Source organism: Grus americana, chromosome 1, assembly GCF_028858705.1.
Source record: "Grus americana isolate bGruAme1 chromosome 1, bGruAme1.mat, whole genome shotgun sequence".
Taxonomy (NCBI): domain Eukaryota; kingdom Metazoa; phylum Chordata; class Aves; order Gruiformes; family Gruidae; genus Grus; species Grus americana.
In genome coordinates, this window is record NC_072852.1 from 140,723,754 (window position 1) to 140,737,216 (window position 13,463).

At 38.2% G+C, this 13,463-nt stretch overlaps 1 protein-coding gene across 7 annotated transcripts in view; it reads left to right on the forward strand.

Annotated features, from left to right (window-relative positions):
* NLGN4X (neuroligin 4 X-linked) overlaps positions 1–13,463 on the forward strand; it is a 192,586-nt gene that overhangs the window by 9,352 nt on the left and 169,771 nt on the right. For 2 of the 7 annotated variants that reach the window (XM_054812617.1, XM_054812615.1), the window contains exon 2: positions 5,625–5,694. The exons of the other annotated variants lie outside the window; for them this stretch is intronic. The gene's annotated coding sequence lies outside the window, so the exon portion shown is untranslated. The remainder of the gene's footprint in view (positions 1–5,624; positions 5,695–13,463) is intronic. 7 annotated transcript variants of the gene reach the window in all.

The following is a 13,463-nucleotide window of genomic DNA, read 5'->3' on the forward strand; positions in this document are numbered from 1 at the left end:
GTGTTTTCTTCCATTCATGACTTATTAAAGGTGTAATACTGGTCAGTGGCTTCAATAGCTAAAGCAAAACCCCCATTATCTGTGGGGTGATTTGCATTAGCAGTTGTGTTATGCTTAATTTGAGTGCCTTTTTGTGAAGGATTTCTTGTTCTGGTAATAGAAATTATATTAGCAATATAGAAGTTATGTTAGCAATGCTGTAGAAAGGACAGGAGATGGAAGCAGTTGTAATAGTGGTAGTGCGTTGAATTCCCTTAGCTAGACAAGAATGGAAAGCTAAATAAATCTTGTATTTGGTATATGAGTAAATGATCACTGGACTATAACACTTCACAGAAACATCCTTCTGTGGTAGATTTTAGTTTCTGTTTTCCTCTGAAGGGTGGCCATTTGGTTAGGCTTGATACTTCACTGCTTTCTGAAACCAGTTAGAGCTGGTTTATTCAAGAGGAACCAAAACTCATAAAGTTGCAGAAGATACTGTCTGGAGCCAGATTCGTCAATAAGGATGATGGTGAGATGGTCCAGTTCCATTTTGGAAGAAAATTCATGGGCTTCTTAACAGCAGTGATGGCATTTGTAACACCACTTCTACCTCTTCGGGCCTGAAAGCCAAGCACTGAGCATAATTATATCTAAGATGAGGAGATGCATATTCCAGTTCTTACCTTTTCCTTTGTGCAACATGAGGATGCAACTTAAATGGCCCAACCTGTCCTTCTTTTGTCCATCATCCCTAACTCCGTGTGGTGTTTTTCTTCTCTTACTTCTCATCGCCTCAAGATGCCCATCCTACTCAGAGACTGTAAACAGGTGATGAGTTGCAGACAGATTACCAGTTTCAAAGGAAGGTTAACATGATTAGCTTTCACAGGAAAAGAATAATAATGGAGAAGAGAGAGTGGGATGAGGTAAGAAGTCAGTTGCAGTTTTGGTAGAGTCTCAAAACAAATACAGGGCGCTCCCTCAAGAAAAATTTAACATTTATTAAAATATCACCATTGCTTTTTAAGGAAACCCTATCCAGTGGTATCATCACCGAATATATTTCTATTTATGTTTGCTTGTTTGTTTGTTTTTATCCCATTTTTCTGAAAAATCGTAAGAAATCACCTTTTCTGTTTCATTTCAAATACACGGCTTTTTTGGTTGTTTTTTGTTTGTTTGTTTTTCTTTTTTTTTTTTCCCCAGTGTGGCAAATTTTACTATTAACCTGCAGTTCCTGAGAGAAATTAATCTTGCAGAGAAGTGCATACAGAATGTGAAGAAATTTACCTGGGATTATATAAAGGCAGGCTTAACAAACTATGGGGGTTTTGATGGTTCTGTCACTGGTACATGGCGGGGGGGGAGGGGAGAGAAAATTAGAGTAAAATGTGTCTTCATCCTACTCATATACATCACTCAAAGATGTTAATGTAATAGTTGATTAAGAGTCTGTGCAGGGGCTGCTGTACCATTACTTTGCATCTAAGTTATAATCCATAGTTACAAATCTTTTCTCTGATCATTTTTTAAAACAGAACTGATGTACCTCTGCCTAGCTCAAAATGTTGTCTTTTAAAATAGTAGACCTTTGTTGAGAAATAAAGCAGCCAGAAGACCTCAGTTTTTCCTTAGAGTATACACAGTACTAGCCTTCTTTTCATATCCTTAATAAACAAGCTTCCCCTATACACATAAATGGACATAATGCATACATCATCACTTTTAAGAGCCATTTTCTTCACTTGCTGTGAGCTGTATCTTTAAAAGATTACAAGCATGGCTAAGATCTCATTAACACTGTTTTTACATTGGTGTATACCATTGTCTTCAGTTACAATATGCCTAATATTTCAGTGTCTAGAAGTATTAATTTAGTGCTTAAAAAAAGATAATCAGTTTCCAGGATTTTTCTCCTCCTTTTGCAGCTAACATCTCATCATTTAATGTATTAATTTGGCAGAGGTCTCTTTTCAGAACTTGTTCTCTGTGCAGTAAATTATTTACCAGCCAGCCATATATGCTTGCCCTAGTGAAAGTGAGCAAAATGGTCCATCACAAATTCATGTAACTGCATTAACCTTCTCAACGCTGAGTCTGAAAAGTTAAGACAAAGATAGAGGTGAATGACAGGAGGTGGTGAAAATGACATTCTTGAACCTGACACATATTTTACTATGTGTAAATAGGCTTAGGACTTAAGCAACTGATTTTTAAAGATAAAATTATCTTTAAAATTTATTTGTCCCCTTTATATGATTCTTGTTAAACAGGAGAATTTGTTTTATCAGAATTTAAAGGCAAGTAGAAATGTTTTAAATTCCGAATCCATGCTAACGTCTAGTATGTGCTCAGATTTTGTGTTTAGACAAGTAGAAGTTTCATGTACAGGAGGATGAAAAATCAAATGGAGGAGAAAAAAAAATTACTACAACCTACTTTATTACCTTATACCAATTTCTTTTTCTGCTCTGACATGTACCAGGATTGATTATTTATAGTACATACTTTCTATGAATAAATAAGCAGTGAATTTTATGTAAGGAGATATCTCAGCCCAGAAGTAGTTTTCTAGAGAAGATTGATAAAAAGTTTGGCTGAAGAACTCTATTTTTTGTAGAACAATATTTTGTCTTTATTTGCAAAAACATAAACATTTTTTCTACAACAAATAAATAAAATAGATTAGAAAAAGATAAAGAATCTAGACTTTGTCTAGACTGTTAACATGCTTTCCAGAGTCTTTCAAGTATCTTTGAGAATAGTTTTTTCTGGGGTGAGAGAGGGGCAAAGGAATTAATTTCTTGGGGTTTTTTTGTGGTTTTAGTTTAGTTTTGATTTGGCTCATGTTCTGTAGGAGGGGAAATGGTTTTCAGGTATCTAGACTGAGAAAACTCCAAACCTGCAACACCACTCAATCCTGCTTCAGAAATGCACAAGATGACCACTTTGAGAAGGAGAGGAGAAGGTGACAATGTCAGCCTTGCCAAATACAGAATCAGGATATAGCTCCAGCATTCCGACTGGGAAATGCTTCTCTGACCCGGGTGTAACTTAAGTCATGCCAGGAGTCACTCTGGTCTATCCACCATGACTTTAAAGCTAGTAAATTGGCTTCAGCTCTTTTCTTTTTGATGGGCTGGCAGCCTAGCGACATAGGAAAGAATTCTTATTCTGGATTTTCATAAGTATTGTTACAGAAAGGTGTTGGGACGGGCTTACATATAGAGTTTTATTAGCGGGGCCTAATAAGGAATGTTACCTTAGGCAGAAAATACAAGAAAAATAGGAGCCAAATGGGAGAGAGGAAAGAAAAGGGCAGACTCCCCAGTGGCAGGCCAGGAAAAGCAGTGGCAATGATGGGGAGTCCCTGATGAGCACCTTTCTCTGGGTTTTTTTTCTCTGGTGCAGCAGGTGGAAACAATGAAGTTGACAAGGTTGATGATTTTTTTTGCCACACCTCTCCCCTTGCACTGTATACTCAAGACCATGTGAAAATTCCTACTAGTTTAGATTCTTTATGCTATTAGTGCTGATTGGATTACGGTAATTTTTAAGTTAAAGTGTTGCACGTTGGTTATTAAAATTTATTATTGGACAATATTTACTAGGAATTTAAATGGCTATTATCTATTTTACTATGCACTATATTTTAGTTTTCTCTGTTATAAGCTAAAATCTACAAACCAAAGGTAAGGAAAGCTGATGCGGGAGAGTGGGCAATAGAAGGACCATTCTCACTGTAGTGGTAGTTGTTTCCACGAGTGCCTATCATAGAGAAACTATTGGGATTTGCAGTTGCAAGACTGTGAGGATAACAACACAAGACCTAGAGTTTAAGAACATCAAGGGAAAAAGAAAGTACTGTTACAGAGGGTCTGGAAGACACCTCCTCAATGGCTTAGAGGAAAGCTTACAGAACTGCGAATTGCAGACACTTGGCATTACTAAGGCTGAGGTGCTAGCATACTCAAGGCAAAACATGCCTTAACAGCATTCAGGAATCAAAAATTCCTATTAGAACTTGAGCTTAACATCAGAGACATGAAAATTAAGATCATGTAGACATAGCTTAGAACTTTCTCCTGAATATTGCCTTTTCCTCAAAAAGCGAGATTGGAGAGAATCCCAAGGGTCTTTTTGTTTGTTTAGCTTGCTCTAGGCAGACATAGCATATCAGTATAATACCTTTATTTTTTAAACTATTTAGTGATCTCTGAAGAAAAAAAAAAAAAAAAGTGGATTTACCTTGTGTTTTGCTGTATTCGTATAACTAGAACCAGTACTTGTTAGTACACTGTTTCAAAGTGTGAGGTGACTTTGTATCCCCTTATAACTTCTAGTATTTCATAATATATCCTTTGGAAGGAAGGGTGTCCTCTCTTCCTGAGATACATCATTTATCAAGCAATAATTGCCGTGGTACATTCAATGCACTGACTTTGTAAATCACCACAAGAATTGCCTGATATCCACATTACCCGATGCCTTAAGGTATTCCAAAATACAAAATCTAGCCACAGGCATTAACAACACATACAGTGATTGCTGTCATATCTTGGTGCTATTCCCAGAAATGCCACATTCAGAAGGCTTCGCTTTGAGGACTGATGTTGCAGGATCAGATGGCTAAATTCATTAGAAGCTGAGGTACCACAACAGGGAGTACAGAGTTATTTGTCCTTGATGATCTTGGCTTTTGTAGTGGCAAACAGCAATGCCCACGGAATTTCTTGAGCTAGATACCAACTGATTCAGTCTTCCAAATTAGCCTCAACAGTGGCAGATTTGTTTCATCACATCTTTAAGCCTTTCTTTCCTGAAAAAGCTATGCACTGAAGGAATGCAAAAGTTTCTTAATAGTCCAAGCAACTACTTTAGATCATGAGATCAGTTGCTCAGTGTCTGGATGTCTCAGAGTAGCTATTTTTAGAGGTTGGCTGAGGCGAACTGAAGAAGCTGAAAATTGTTACTGTAGATTCTGGATGGTTCTGATATAAGAACTGGGAAAAAAACCCACCCCACACACCCCACCCAAAAAAGAACCCCAATCCCCCAAAAATACAACAAAAAGAAAAAAATCCTTTATTTTACCATATGCCTCGCTCATTAGCGGTTGATGAAAGATCCTTGCAGGGTTGCTACACTGTTTCCCACTGTGAACTGTAGATGTTCAGTAAGGCTGCGTTTAAAAAATTTATGAAATATCTACTGAATACATTACATAAACTAGGAGATCAAGGAAGGAATGTATTTTATTTTTAGGTCCACGTATTTTAGATAATTAATTTATTCTCACATGTGCTGAGCTGTATGACAAAAATGTCACGCTAACCTTTTTTTTCTACACCTGATTCAGTGAAGATGATTTTGGTGCGAGATGCCAACAGCCTCTGGATTTCAATGACTTGCCTTTTGGTGAATGAGGATCTCTCAATGATGTCTCTGTCAGATCAGTGAGAGCTCTATCTGTCTGCCAGTGTCCTTGACTTCCTAAATCAGGCTTTTATATCACTAGTTTAGGTCAGATGCCACTGAAAGCCAGTTCTGTAGTTCTGAATCTCTTGGAAATGCAGTAGGTTTTGGTTTTAGCTAAGAAAAACTATAGCTAAGCTTAACATTTGTTACTCTTCCTTCAGTCTAGATACTACTGGATGCTGACCAGATTAGCTGTCTAGTAGGATCATTAAATGTCTACGCCGATGCTTGGTAAGATTTTTCTAAAGTTTTTAAGGAAAGAGCTTAAGTCCCCTGTGGGATGGTTCATCTTGCATACCACAGAGGTCTGCTTTCAAACTGTAGCTAGTTGTATGCAAACTTGTTATTCGAGGCTCTCATTGCAATTTCTGGGACGAAATAACATCTTTGGGATGCAATTTACCTTTTCTAAGGTCTTCTTTAGAACAAGATTAAGCACTTGCGATTAATGTTTATATGTAATAAATTCTTTTGATGAGGTGAAACCTAGTCAATGAATGTAAATGTGATCTTGGTCAGTTTATGTTGTTCCACAGACTATACACTGTTGGCTTTCCTGTTCTAAGGCTTTGTCTGAGACACCTGTGTTATTTCTGGAGCAAAGGTCCCTTACAATTTTGCTTTATTGTTATTTCTGTTATTTAAAGTTGGGGGTCTCCTTTTAACATAAAGGACTGCTCTGCTCTTCTCATAGCTGTACAGTTCTTGATGTTTGACTGTTTGTGTCATTTTCAAATACATTTTCCTTATGAAGGTGTGGGATTGTTGGATGTCTGATATGCTTGAATGCCATTGATAGTCTAGGCTCTAGCCTTAATTTGAGGTTATTACTGAGGCCTGAATGATCAGACTATTGTCCTTTTTGAACTAGCAGTTTTTCACAGTCTGTTGTGGGTTATTGGTGTCAAGAAACTTCATTCTTCCATCCAACATTGTCATTCAGTGGTTCTAGTCATATGTGAAAAATAGAAGCTACTAGTTATGATGGATGCAGATCATTATGGATCAAAGAGAGTATTTTATATGCCAGTTATCTACAACTACATTCTATGTGAGGCATACTCTTGAAAAACTGTGTGGAGGTGTTTCATAGGGTTTTCAATTATTCTGAATTTTAAAGGATGAAAAAAATTACAGTAAGTATAGCATCTGTTGGAAATAATTATAATGGATATGTTTTACTGTGGCTGAGGTTTAAGGACTCAGACTATCATCTCTTATTGCTTTGCGAGTTTTTCTAAGCAGAAAACAGTGGAGATGACTGAATTTTTTGGGAGTGGTGAAGTGCAATGTAGAGCACCTACAACTTTTAGAGGACTAAGTTCACAATATACTCACTGGAAATTTTGTAAGTATTTTAGAAGGAAAATCTCCAAGTGAATTGCCTGCCTAAATGTATTTAACTCAAGACATAAATTTTAAACTTCCAAAAGCAGCAATAAAACAGCAGTTTCTATTTCTAGCAAATCCTGATCATTCTAAACCTCAAACTTTTTTTGGCATTATGAACTAATTGCAATATGAAAATGTGGAAGCAGAAGACTAGCTTCATTATATATAATCAAGGTTGAGCACGTTACATAACTCTAATTAATGACAAATATTTCAAATCCATTTTAAAATTTTAGAAAAGAGTACCAATCAGCAGAATAGCTAATATAGTGGTTGTTGCAACACAGATCTCTCAATTCAGCAGCAAGAGTAAATATTTCTCACATGAAAAGGGCTAAAGGATTAGACATGTTTGGATTTTTTTAATTGAAACTCATGTTAAAAAATTATTTTTCAAATAAAAAAAATTCATGTTCTAATAAGAAAATAATATGTATATGTACATGTACATGCATTCTTCAACTCTCTTGTTTTTAGTATTTTTTATTGCCAAACAAAAGATAATCTTGAATGGCTTTTTTTAAAGCACTCATTTAAAAACAAACAAACAAACAAACAAACCAAAAAATACCAATACAAAACAAAACAAAACAAAAAAGCAAACTCAAATTCTAAAGAAAAAATGACCATCTGTAGTGATTCATTTACTGTGAACATCTGTCTCTTGAATACCGGCTAGGGAAGGTTGTGAGGTTTTTTTGTGAAGGCACACATTCCAGGTGGATTCTTGAGTGAAACAGTAGCATTAATCAGATAGTGACAATTTCTGTTTACATGTTTGGAAGTGATTACATAACAAGAATCTCATTTCAAAGAAATATGATCTGTGCTTTCTATAGATAGGATTTTTTCTCAATATCTCAAGTTCAGTTTCAACTTCTGAGAATATTAGTAAAAAAAATAAGGCTTCCCTAAAATAATGCAAAGTTAAGAGCTCTATTCAACAACAACAAGAAGCTTTTGCCATGATGACCTATTGTTTACTGAGGGGATTTAATAATTGAATTGTTAATTAAAACCAGCTGATAACTACAACAAAGACATTTATCACTTGTCCATCTGTGAGTCTCAATTGCACCTGACACAGGTTAATGGAAAAAAAAGACTTGAAAGGAACTGCAAACTACAATGTTTTTATGTGTTTGTAATATAGATTATGTATTAGTGGAAGATCTAGTGTATTTGTAAAAACTTCAAATGGTTACTTGCATGCAGAATATCTTTGTTAGCATAGTTACCTATGGTGAGAAAGTTTTCTACAAATAGGCAATTACTTTTTGAAAAATACACATACACAACATTTGGAGCTTGCAGTGCTCAAGACCAGGATTTTATTGCTGCAGTGGTTTGACACCGGAGGGGTTTTTTGAGGTATTAGTTTTTTGAAGCTTTTGAAAATCAGGCCACTTAGCTGCGTCATATGAGCTTTTATCATTATCCTGCATATTAATTTTGACCACACATGTATGTTTCTGGAGTTTGTGTGTACTCAGAGTAGTACTTCTACAAATATTTTGCAGCACTGTGCGATGTGTAACTCCAAGTTACTTGGAGAGGTGGACTCAGTACACGTAGCACAGTGACATGGCAGTGCTGTTCAACCCTCCAGATGTTGGATGCTTTGCTCAGGCAGAAAGTCCTCTGACATTCAGCTTCCGGGACCTGAACTGTTGTCTTCGCACAGCACTACAATGTAGTATATGTGATATATCAATTTGGTCGTAGTTAGCTTTGTTTCTCTGTATAACTCAGGGTATATCATCAGTTCTTACAGCTTCCTGAGGTAAAATTTGTCTTGTTTGCAAAAGGGCAGCAGTTTTGCTTTTGTGCAAGATATGTTTCTCTTTAATGCTGTACTCGAGACCTTGTAATAGTTATTGCTGTCACAACCATGCTCTTAGGTGTGATTTATAATTTTCCATTAGCGGCTACCACTGAGTATAGTTACCTATGTCCTGTCAGAATTTCCTCCCAAAATTACGTGTCCAATAGGCTGCAGCCAAGTATGAGACAGCAAATATGAGACAAGGATACTTGGACCGACTTCTGCAGTCTACTGATCTCATGAGGACTTTTATTGACTTCAGGGGGTTTTGGATCAATCTCTTAGTTTCTGCTCAAAGCCTTTCTTCGATTTTGAGAACTAAAATACTAAAAGACCAACATATTCATAACTCATTCACTCCTGAATATCTCTATTCTTCCAAGTAACAGCAGGGCAGAGAAAAGCAATTGGCTTCTCAACCAGATAAGTGGAAAGAGAGTGGAGATATTGGACTCATGACAATCATAAATTTGTTTTTGTTATGACCTGTAATCAACAGCATATGATATAACCTATTGCTACTGCAGGCAGGAGATCTAAAGATGACTGACAGCCTTGAGCAAGCAAGGTCTAGCTGAAAACAGAATGTTCTAAATACAGAACAATGACTTTATATATAACCCTACAGTGAGAGAAATCTTTTCATTTCTTGCTCTGGTGGGAGACAAGAGAGGATTTATTAGACTTTTGGGAAGCTTTAGAATCTTCAGCAAATATTCCAAGACACTGGAAACATTTTAGACAACTTACTCAGTTCATGTAATGGAGTTTAAATAAATTTACCAACATATTGATTTCCTGCCCTGGGGAAATTTAAGGACTGTTATTGTTACTGTGTTCATTATTAGCTTGTTCAATTAATTATTCTACACTGTCTGGTGCTAATTTTGGACAATTCTAAATCTAATAGATTCAGTTGGTACATGGAGTGGTTGATCATCTGAGGATTGAGATAATCCAGTGTTAGGGGCTCATGCTTCTCTTGTGGGTGTTCCTGGAATCTATTATCACTGTAACCTTTATCTAACATTTGCTATATGGGTCATTCAACACAATAAAATCATAATGAATGATTCAGTTACTATTAATGAATTTAACTTTCTGCATTTGACTTAGTGGAAACATTAAACAAAATGCATTTAATGCACAAATATCTTTTGAATATGTCAAACTTATCGAAAGGATTTAGGGCCACGTTCTCACCTATTATATAGAGTTTGAAGACAGCTTCAAGTCATCAAGTGCAAGCAAGGCACATAGAGTTCTCTACTAAATTCTTGCCTCAGTGGTTACTTTTCTTAAGATTTGTTTAAGGAACCTGTTAATCAGTTTGCTACAATAAGAATGTATAAGTGGCTATACATAACTATAGATAGGGATACATTAGTTTTAGAAGATAATATTCAAAAACAGGGGAGAGACAAAGGGAAAGCTATTACACCATTGCATATATTCAGAAGGTTGATAGGCATATAGTAAACCTTTATTTTCTTTTGCTTTTGCCTCTAGCATCTCCAGCAAATTAAGTTGAGGTGAGAGAGAAATAATCAAAATAATTTGCTCTGTAGGAGACGTATAGCAAATGGTAATAATGAGTTGAATGGTGATATGGTTTGTTGTTCATGTTATATTAGTCTGGAAGTATAAATCAGATGAAAAAGATAAAACACTCAAAAGTTAAAAAGCATATTTAAGATTCCTTAGGAAAAACACAAATTCTTCCAGCTTGTGCATCCAGTATGTTAAGTGAAAAAACGCAAGTGATTTACTTAAAATTATATCTTTTAATAACATCAAATCATAAGAGGATCAAATTAAGATTGTGTGTTGGGTTTGCGTGGCAAGGTTTTGGTAGTGGGAGGGGCTACAGGGGTGGCTTCTGTGAGAAGCTGCTAGAAGCTTCTCCTGTGTCTGACAGAGCCAATGCCAGCCGGCTCTAAGATGGGCCCGCCGCTGGCCAAGGCCAAGCCAATCAGCGCCTCTGCGATAACATATTTAAGATGGGAAACAAAAGTTAGGAAAAAAAAGCTTTTGCAGCCGGAGAGAGGAGTGAGAAGATGTAAGAAACTCTGCAGACACCAAGGTCAGTGCAGAAGGAGGGGGAGGAGGTGCTCCAGACACCGGAGCAGAGATCCCCCTGCAGCCCGTGGTGAAGACCATGGTGAGGCAGGCTGTCCCCCTGCAGCCCATGGAGGAAGGATGAGGGGGTGTAGAGATTCCACCTGCAGCCTGTGGAGGACCCCACGCTGGAGCAGGTGGAGGCACCTGAAGGAGGCTGTGGCCCGTGGGAAGCCCACGCTGGAGCAAGGTCCTGGCAGGACCTGTGGACCCGTGGAGAGGGGAGCCCACACCAGAGCAGGTTTGCTGGCAGGACTTGTGACCCCGTGGGGGATCCCACGCTGGAGCAGTTTGCTCCTGAAGGTCTGCACCCTGTGGGAGGGACTCACGCTGGAGCAGTTCGTGAAGGACTGTAGCCCGTGGGAGAGACTCCATGTTGGAGCAGGGGAACGTTGAGAGGAGTCCTCCCCCTGAGGACAAAGAAGCGGCAGAGACAATGTGTGATGAACTGACCGGCAGAGACAATGTGTGATGAACTGACCGTAACCCCCATTCCCTGCCCCCCTGTGCTGCTGAGGGGGGTGGAGGTTGAAGCCGGGAGTGAAGTTGAGCCCGGGAAGATGGGAGGGGTGGGGGGAGGTGTTTTAAGATTTGATTGTATTTTCTCATTGCTCTACTCTGTTTTGCCTAGTAATAAATTAGATGAATCTCCTCTCTACATTCAGTCTGTTTTGCTCCTGACGATAATTAGTGAGTGATCTCTCCCTGTCCTTATCTCGACCCAAGCCTTTTGTTATACTTCTCCTCTCCCATCCCGCTGGGGGAGGGGTGAGTGAGTGGCCGTGTGGCACCCAGCTACCGGCTGGGCCTAAACCACGACAGATCGCTTTGGTAAATTCAGTTCAACTTTTGAATTTGAAACTTTGCAAAAATGAATAATGTTCTTTCAACTTTATGACTTTGTTTCTGTGTTGATTTTTTGTATGGTCTTCACAGAATGTTGTAAGTTATAGGAAAAGACACCCAAAACTTATACGATGCTAAGTACAACTTTTACCACACCACCTGCAAAACACCTTGAAGTCAAACTTTCAAGACTCAACATGGCCTGTTGACATTTGAGTTACAGGACTTCACATTGTTCAGCTGACAGTAATCTGGTAGTGAAGAGGGAGGTTGGGCTGCAGGTGCCAAGTCCCATTTGTAGAGGGAACCTAGTTTAGTTTTCTGTCCCAAAAAATCCATTTCACTCCCTCTCCATGCTTCTTCTTCTTCTTGAGATTAGGGAATGGGGTTGGTCATGAGGTTCCTGTCAAGACAGGATCCCTTCTCTTTTAGTCTTCTCGTGCACTCCCAATATGATAATAATGCTGGTAGCAGTTGTCATCATTGCTGTTATGTCACACTTTGGCTATGAAAAAGGATACACATTTGAAAATATTTGCTTTTATATATGTTATGATTTTGATAAATTGACAAAACTTTACTGAAAACAGATAGCAAGAGAAGGGAAAACTGACAATTTCAAGTACAGCCCAGATTAAGCCAGAATGGTATTTAATTAGTGGAAAAAAGGTTTCCAGCAAAAGACTTTTATCCTTATTGAATTTGAGGGAGGAGAAATAGGAACCTTAGATATAAATTTTGCATAATTTTCTGTTGTTGCCGTTTGTTACCAAAGTAAATTCTGGCTGTATTCAGACTACAAGCTAGGGTAGGATTTGGAACAGTTGAGGCAGACTGGGCTATGGGCAGGTTGAGCCATGGTCTGGAACTGCTCTGTAGTTACTTTTACTACTCTCTTCCTGTTTACTCCTACTTACAGTTGTTTGATCTGTTGGAAGGAAACCCCACATATGTATAAAGGAAAGGAATTGTGATTGTACTAGGAAGCTTTGTGATGTAGACAACTGTGGGAATGAGGCCTACGGGAAGGCAGTAGAGATAGAGTCATTAAACTGCAAACTTAGAGGGGCACTCGTAACAGTCATGTGAAACAGTCCTGCAGGTTTCAAATGTGTTTGCTCACAAGGCTATGGTTGCCAGATAGAGATGTGCTTTTCCCTTCTTGGCAGGGAGGCTAAGAGAGGTGTAAGGGTGCCTACGTCATGTTTCACATCGTTGAGCTCTTTGTAGTGCTGTAAGAAGATGGAGCTGTTTCTTTCCCCTTGTTCTGAATTTCCATTGGTTGGCAGATGATTCTGTATCATGATTTAAATCAAGTCAGGAAGAGTTAAAATATGTTTCTTCCCTTTTCTCTTTTGAGGACAGAACAACCCCTGGAGATACAGGAGTGTAGCAATCCCTGTTCTACTTGACTTGAATCAGGCTTTTGCTCAGTTTTGCACAAACATATTCACTTGAGATGTGAGAGATTATAGTTCAAGCTGGTCTTCAGTTGCTAATACCAAATGACACTGCTCCATAAGGAGAAATAATGCTCGGAGTAATTGATGAAGTGATTAACTGGGGTGAATTAGACATAACCAAGCACCGAACATCTGCTATAACCTTTGCCACAGGAGTCTGGCTTCTTTGAGTCAGGCAAGACTCTCATTTTGATGGCATATTCTGTCTTTCTTGAAAAAGGTACATATATTTACAGATCACAGAAGCACACAATGACCGACTGGTTGAGGTTGGAAGGGACCTCTGGAGATCATCTTGTCCAACCCCTCTGCTCAAGTAGGGATACCTGTAGCTCATTACTCAGGACTATGTCCAG